General features: G+C 37.2%; 1 long non-coding RNA gene across 1 annotated transcript; it reads left to right on the forward strand.

Moving 5' to 3' along the window:
- Positions 1-866: 866 nt before the first annotated feature.
- Positions 867-3,945, forward strand: LOC143876767 (uncharacterized). The gene is made up of 5 exons (XR_013250468.1): positions 867-1,000; positions 1,097-1,156; positions 2,185-2,262; positions 2,394-2,451; positions 3,735-3,945. It is a non-coding gene; the product is annotated as an uncharacterized LOC143876767 (long non-coding RNA).
- The last annotated feature ends 4,330 nt before the right edge of the window (positions 3,946-8,275 follow it).

Raw genomic sequence — 8,275 nt, forward strand, 5'->3', positions numbered from 1 at the left:
CAAGAAGCAGAAGATCCCTTTTCCTTTTACAGTGAGACCTCTAAAATTTAGAGGCTCTGATGGCATGGATGAACAGGAAGGAGGAGTTTAGGAAAGACGGTGAGGCTTTGCAACTCTCCCTTCTTTCGGTATCTCTTTCCTTCCTCTCTCTTCCATCTTTTTTTATTTTTATTATTTTTATTTTTTATCTTCCATTTGTTTTGTTATTCTCAGGCTCTGATGGTAGCCAGCTAGCCATAGTCATACCCGTCTTTCTGATTTGACGCTAGTCTTGTCAAAAGGGAACTGTTTCTATTGCAGTTCCATTCTAGAACGGGCAATTCGAGGACTGGGGTGAATCAGGAATGGCAGATGCTAGTTCACGCACAGACACTTCCACAGATGCGGACACTGATGAGAAGAACCATGTAGTGTTGATTATGATGTTACTTCATATTTAAGGCAAATGTGTTTTGGGTCTCATTGGGTCTTAGTTTTTGGATTGATTTGTGTTTGTGTTTGATTTCTTGATTATGAATCAATCTTTGATTTTGGTATTAAGGTTTGTCTAGTGCCATTGTTTAAAAAATTATTACTGATTTCTTTTAACTACTAATATTGATGTTCTATTGATCTACATGTTTATCAAGGTTTGCCTAGTGCCATGTTTTGAAAATTTGTTAGTTATTAGTGTTCGATTCTGAGAATGGGATACCAAATCTTTTGTTATTTTTTGTTGGACCATAAGGTTGTTGTTTCCTTACATAAAGGCATCCAAGGCTGAACATATTAGCGTTAAACTTGTATGTTTACATGCCTTTCACTCTACTGTTTCTTTATAGTTTGTTTTCTTCTTTTTTTTCTTAAATTGAAAGTTGCATGTTGCATTTATATGTTATTTTGATAACATTAAGCTTCGAGTGTATTGAAAGTTCTAATGTTCCTTTCTCCTATTTTATTTTAGTTTGTAGGGGCTCAGAATGTAACTTTTGCATCACAGGATAAAATCGGGGATGGCAAGGTTTGAAACTTACAGAACTTTTATGTTCAAATGCAATCATAAGATGTAGTTATTTTTAACATTATGATTGAATTGTTTGACCAAACTTCTTTGCAGACACTTCGTAGACAAGCTCAAAATCGTGAATCTGCACGAAAGAGTCGGATAAGAAAGAAAGTAAGATAATTCGTTTACTTCATCTTTTTCTTTTCTAGCCATTGACAGATGTTCTATGCTTCACATTCAGTTACTTGAGCTCATGTTAACAGTCCACACTAGAAGTTCTAGCCTCTTGATTATGATGATGATCATGTGTAATGTAGCTTTAAATCAAGTTGGGTCTTCTTAACCGTTAGTGTGGAAGACTCTAATGAAAATATACTTATCTATCAAACAGGAACCATCGTAGGCCTCCTTAGTTTAAAAAGAAAATACTCTGAACGAGCGTATTAGTGAGTAGAAAATCTCATGCCTGCCAATATTTTTGGATGCTACAAAGAGGGGTAAGAAACTGTTGAGTTCTTACTTTTTCATCTCCACAATCTGGTTCTCAAGTCCACTCCATTTTACCTTGGTGGATTTCTAGTCCGATTCCAGAGTTTTTCCATACCAAATCAATCAAACTCCTCAGAGTAGATAAAATTTATCCGCATCGATCATTGAATTGCCCTTATAAACTCCCTTTTACAGTGGCCGAGATCTTGTCTGAATCCCATTTTGAGACACTGAGCTAGATCGACCGAAGCCTATCTACACCTGGTTGGCAGATAGACAATGGTTGATAGAAGGCCTAAATGAGTGAGTTGGAGTAACTGAAGAATTACTAAACTGACCTGAATCATGCAAATTGGAGAATTAGATCTCTGCTTCTATTCCTCACTTTGTATGACAATGTTCCTTCACATGCAGTTTATAGGTTTCCACGTTTCCCTCTAAGGCGATTTCCTTGTTTCAGTAAGTTTTAGCTTGTGTCATGCTATTTCTTGTTAAGGGAATTTGTCCAGGCGATCCCCTTCATTTCGAGGTCATGCACTAGAATAGTATGGCATTCATAGTTGTATTCTGTTTTTTTTTTCTTGAATGATTTTATAGTTGTATTCTTTAATATTAGGCAACTGCTGCCTTTCTTTTTCTCTTCTCTGTAGCTACATATATGGACTAAATGCATTCTGTTGGGGCTATTGATAGGCTTTTGTTTTGGATAGGCTTATGTTGAGCAGCTGGAGATTAGCCGGTTGAAGCTTGTACAACTTGAACAAGAGCTTCAACGAGCACAACAACAGGTATGAACAATGGACATATTTTTCAATTTACACTTGCTCATTTGTTATAACTTCGTAAAAATGGTTGCTTTTCTTGTTTCAATTTGTCTTACCAAAACTTGTTTTATTGCAACTAATTCGATTTGGGGCAGGGCATTTTTATTGCAAGTGGATTTTCTGGAGATCAAAGCCATTTAACTGGGGGAAATGGTATGCACCTTTCCAAATGTTCTGATTTCTAAGTGTATAGCCCTGATGCATAGTAGGTAGAGTACGATCTCAAGATTGATCTCATGTTTTCCTGCCCCCAGACTTGCTTGTTGGATGAAGTTGCATTCCAATTCCATAATATAGAGATGTGTTCCGAGAATTTGGTACATGTTTACATCCTCACAATTTTAGAAGTCCAAGGCTGTATTATGTGTAACAACTACAATAGGATGTTTCAAAGAAATGGAAAGGCTAATGATATTTGTCTCTGGGGTTTGGTCCTGTATTTATGCATGATGGCAGAACATGGTTATTGGAAGATCAATACTGGTGGAATGAATTGCTACTTCGAGCTTAAACACTTTGTTTTGGAAATGGCTGCGAAGTAGTCGCGCAATGTGCTGGCCTTCTGTTCGTTCGATCGGTGTGAATAATAGAGGATGGTTTCTATCCAGAACATCCTCTCTAAGTAGTAAGAGAAGCTTGATTTTTTGTGTTAGTTTTTTCAAGCGATAACTGCCAAGGGTGAGATGTCCCAGCAGAAAAAAAGTGTTTCATACAGCTCAATAAAGCTAGCCATCTGCAAGTCTAATTTGCAATTATTGGGAATTTCAGGAGACCTTCCTTCTTGATAATGTTGTCGTAATGAGTTGTTCTCAGGAGTTTTGATGCCTTGACATCCCTCCGAAATCCATATTAGGTTAGTTGCTATGATGGTATCTTTTGAGTTGGTTATTCTCGTATTTGCCGCACAAGTCTATGTTTGATTCTGTTACTAGGAGCGAAGTAAAGTGGTTGAGAAATGAGCATATGTTGATGCTAGACATTTCATGTGGATGAGAGAAGGGATTGAGGTACATGGGGTTGAGAAGTGAGCATTTGGTGATGCGAGTCATGGAGTGCAGTTGAGAATTTTGAGGGTCATCTTGATTTAGCTTCCTCTCAGTTATTTCGTGCATTTTTATATTTTCGTAAGTTTCTTGAAATTCCTAAATATACACATTGTTATTTGTTCTTTTATTGTTGTACTTGTGTGTATAGCTTTCATTATGCATTTTGTACATACCACTAGCACAAATATTAGAGCGATCCTTGTCTGTTCAACATTATTTATTGTTTGTTTTCTCCATTGCTACATCCCTTTGGTTTACGTATACAATGATTTAGTGCCTATAAGTACCCTTATGGTGGGGTTGGGTTTTCTAAACCTATTTAGTACATTTCAATTTCTCTCAGCAAGGGAGCAAAGCCTTTAATTTTGTCCAGAACTCTACATGTTTCAGGAGCTGGGAGTAGTGGTGCAGGTGGTAGTAGAGAAGGTGACGATGGAGGAGGAGATCAGGAGATGGATGCAGAGCAGGTGGTAGATCCTGCAGACTTTGGAGCTAGGATCGCCAAGATGGATTGGACTGTTGGTCATCTCAGCACTCAGATGGGTCAGATGTTCATCAGGATAGATCAGATTGAGACCAAGAGAGCGACTGATCATGTAGAGATGATGAGAGTCCGAGCTGAAGAGTATGTTGGGATTATGATAGCCCAGGCAGCTGATGGTAGAGCCCGTGCAAAGGAGCATGCCGAGCTTATGAGGGCTATTGCAGCAATGCAGGACAAACCCTTCCCGAGCCCAGGCTTCGATCAGCCACCTCCAGATGCCTGAGATGGATCTCCTATGTTTCTTGCTTTCTGTTTCTAAATCTAGCTTGCTTTATGCTTTGACTGTCTAGGATAGTTTGCTTGAGTTTTATGTTGATTTGTATCACCCATGTTGGGCATGTACTAGAGTACTAGTGTTGATGATTGTTTGTTGTTATGTACATCATGGTGGTGGTGGCAACTGACTCTCACACCTTTTGGTGTTCTAAGGGTTTATTAGCACCTGACTCTCACACTTCATGTTGTTGATGGTTTATGTACACAAATTCTCTTCCTTTTTGCTAATCCACCCTTTTTGCTAATGCCAAGAGGAGGTGAATTTGTGTAATTGATTAGATATCCATAGTATATATGCATTTCATGGTTTATATGGTTAATTTAAACTTGTACATATATTGAGGGGAGTAGTAAATCATATTTTGCATATTCTTTCCTTTTTGGAGGCTTCTCCCACCTCCTAATCAATTTGGTTTGTCATAAAAAGGGCAGATTATTAAGTACAGGGTTCCCATGGGTTCAATTAATCACCTTGTTTTGATGACTAACAAATCCGAATTGATTAGGTTTAATGGACCAATGAGTTGCCTTGTAGTGTATCTCAATAGTTGAAGCTTTGTCTCTAAATCTTGAGGACGCAGGTTCGATTCCAAAGTTTCAAACCCAAGCTAATAAGTTTTCGATCTCCATCCATCATTCACTTGTGATGATTTTGAAATCATTTCCTTTGAAACTTGCAATCAAGCTCTATATTTTATCTCTATGTATACGTGGCATGCGATCTGATAATCCTAACCGTCAATTGGTGTCAATTGTTGACCACTTTTTGTTCGAATTCATTTGAAAAGGATCATTTAATCCATCTTCATCTAACTATAATTATTTTTTCTTGGCAGAACCCTAAACTAAACTTGACTGATTATGAGCCCCAGGATCATATCAAGGTATTCTGAACAGCATTTGGACAGACTTGTAGTCGACGGTCGGATCAACATATAAGATCACATCCATGTTGCAAATGTGGGTCAAAAAGTAGCTGTTAGGCTCTTTCCTAACGGCAGTCTTTGTTGGATTTTTCATTCTTACGGCCTGTTTGTTTTGGATTTTGAGAGCAAAACTGATTATCGGATTCAAAAGTTTTTTTTTTTTTTTTTTTTTTAATTTGACTCCAACTATCAGCTTAGGACTTAAAATCCATTCTCAAAATCCAAAACAAACAGTGCCTCAATCAGAGAACCCAAAATCGTTCATATCAGAGCCAACATGCATAGGTTGCCATGATGCCTCCAATGAATGAAACCAAGATGAAATGAAGATCTTATTCCAATTTTTCGTTCTAGTTACTTCTCTTTGGATTTCTTTTATGTAATCTTTGGTTTTCCTTTGTATTTTCCTCGATAAATTGCTACTTCTCTACAGATATCTTTTTTTGTAATTGTTGATTTGCCTTTGTATTTTCCTCGAGAAAGACAGATGGATTCTATTGTATTTGTGTACCGAGCGAAAAAGAAATAAATTTGAATTCTAAAAAAGTAAGGGCCCGTTTGGATGCCGAGAAGATTTTGATTTGGATTTCTTATATTTGCAGGCCATTTTGCGTTGTAATTTTCTAAATCAGCGACTGACAGTGAAAAAAATCAGATTTCCAAATATGCTGTGGAAATAAGTAATTGGAAATCCACAAGTCTGGCAGTTTCCTTCACCCTCTATGCTCATCAACCTCTCTCCTCCATTAGGAAGTACCCCCTTCCCTCTCTGTCTCCCTCAACACGAGCTGGTGGATCTATTCATTTTGTATTCAAAACTCAATTCCAAATCCAAATACAAAATATAAGGTATCCAAATGGGCCCTAAATGTATGAGGGAATTTCTCATCCCATGGAATTTCATATTTTTGATAGGGTACTTTGGAATATGTAATCAGTGATTCCCTTTTTGTATTTTCATCTTGTAAGACACATGGATTCTAATCGTATTCGCCTAGCGCGTGAAAAGGGGGAAAACTTTAATTCAAAGTAATAAACGCGTGAGAGAATTTCTCATCCTAAGGAATTTCATAATTTTTGAGGGGGTTTGCTGTAATTCTAAAGACATTTTCTTAGATATATTTTGTAGGAAATCCATCTATGTTAGGCATGCTCTATGCGAGGTAACATTGCATCAATCCTTACCCAATCCTTACTAGCATAAAATTTGAAATTTCTACACCCTAACCTAACACGTCTAACCGGATTTGTTAAGTCAAGTTGAGTAGGGTCGGTTTGTGTTCGGGTTCACTTGGGACAAAATTTTTAAAAAATACAAAATAAGTAACACAAAAATTTTGAAAATCACATTAAACCTAACCCAACCCAACCCGAAATTAAAACCCCTTGGCATTTCCAAACCCGAACCCAATCTGAGCAAAAATTGGGATTAACCTCGTGTTCGGCTTGAACCCGATGCAAGTTGCACCCCTACTTCTACTCGCACCTTCATCTTCTAGGGTGTTTTTTTACAGCAATGATTTTGTTTTCCGGAAGCGTTTTCTCCTTGGAAAATCATTTTTCCAAGAATTGTTTAACCCCTGCTTTTAATTAGAAATTATTTCAGGTAGAATACTTCAAATGATTTTTACCAGACAAAATGGACCGACAAATTTTTTAAAAATTTGTGCTTCTAGAAATAAATTCAGAACAAATTTTCTTGATTGCCAGACATAACCTTAGCACTTAAAGATTACCATATCAAAAGTTCCAAACTATATATTAAAATGATAGGGTTGTAATGTCCTAATGCAGTCATGTCTCAACACCATCCTGCATTAAATAGTAGTCTATAAAGATATGAGGAATGATAGATTGAAGGGAGCCCTTGCAAAATTCAGTTTCAAGGGTGCCCCCATTGCTCCTTGGCAACAAAGTGTATTCATTAGGGCACAGAAAAATACCGAAATGGCGTCGACCAGTAGGAACAATAAATGCATTTTGTTGCCAAAGAAGTAATAGGAGACCCCTCGTACTGTTTTTTTGTAAAGGTGCCCTTCAGCCTATCATTCCTCTCGAAATATAACAACTTATAGCTGTAGAGAATCCTAATTCATGAAGTTTATAAAATGACTTCTCCCAAGAATGATCAGATCAGAAAACTTGTTTTTCTGGGGTTGGCCCTGGGAGGAAAGGGGGTGAATATTTCACTTCCCTATAAATAATAGTATACTACATTTTATTAATGGGCGATGAAAAAGGGGGTGATATCATCCCCCGTAGGACTATGCGCCCCTCTTTTAGCCACGTTAAAGTCTGCCCACAATTCACGTTAAAAGCGCAGCGCATAATCCTACAGGGAGCGAAAAAAATCATATCCCTTATAAATTTATTGATAGGGATGTCTAAGTAAGCCATTTCTCATAGCTGAAATTGTCTTGTTCACTGAATTCATATGAGGTGGCACTTCACTCAAGAAAAAGAGTGGCTATACAATTCCTCGTGCGAAATTGCCTAACAATCCCTTTATTAATTGGTCCCTTATCATTCTAATCTAGGAACCATTTATTATAACATATGCATATCTTCATATGATATTCTATTGAGAAATGTAAAGGTAAAGATCCCAACATTTTTTTGCCTAATTATATTAACTTCTCGTGGGTTGTAGACAGCTTAAAGTTAGGCAAGGCAGTGTGCATGTTTGTTATAGATAGATGTGTACAAAGTAAAAGCAATTTGAATAAGACAAGATGGCATGGTGCAACTTGCATATAAATTTATGGTTCTCAAGTCGATCCTTATCATGTTTACTTTTACGAGCTGTTCTGAAGAAGTGGGTTTGTTTTATAAGCTTTGGAATAAAAATTTCGTGAACTTTGCTTGGTGTACAAGTTTTCTGATCTAAAATTTGCTTAGCCAAGTTATTCGTGAATCTAAACTTATTAATGAGGTACGTAACCAATGGCTGACCTGAGACCTAACAACGGACTCCATTTAGATAAAATCCACCGTTGTCTGTGTCAACATCCATTTTGAATTGGATTGTTTAAGCGTCCACTACCAATAGTAAGATAGTTTAGTTTGGAACGAATGATTTTTTTATGGTGTGTGCGTGAAGTTAAGCATTTTATGAAAAGTAGAGTGGGGCCCCACCAAAGAGAGTGGAAATATCATTACAAGGGTGTGAAGCTACCTAAACTCTT

Source organism: Tasmannia lanceolata, unplaced genomic scaffold (genome assembly GCF_043159265.1).
Source record: "Tasmannia lanceolata isolate RefF3 unplaced genomic scaffold, GAP_Taslan_0.1 ptg000005l, whole genome shotgun sequence".
Taxonomy (NCBI): domain Eukaryota; kingdom Viridiplantae; phylum Streptophyta; class Magnoliopsida; order Canellales; family Winteraceae; genus Tasmannia; species Tasmannia lanceolata.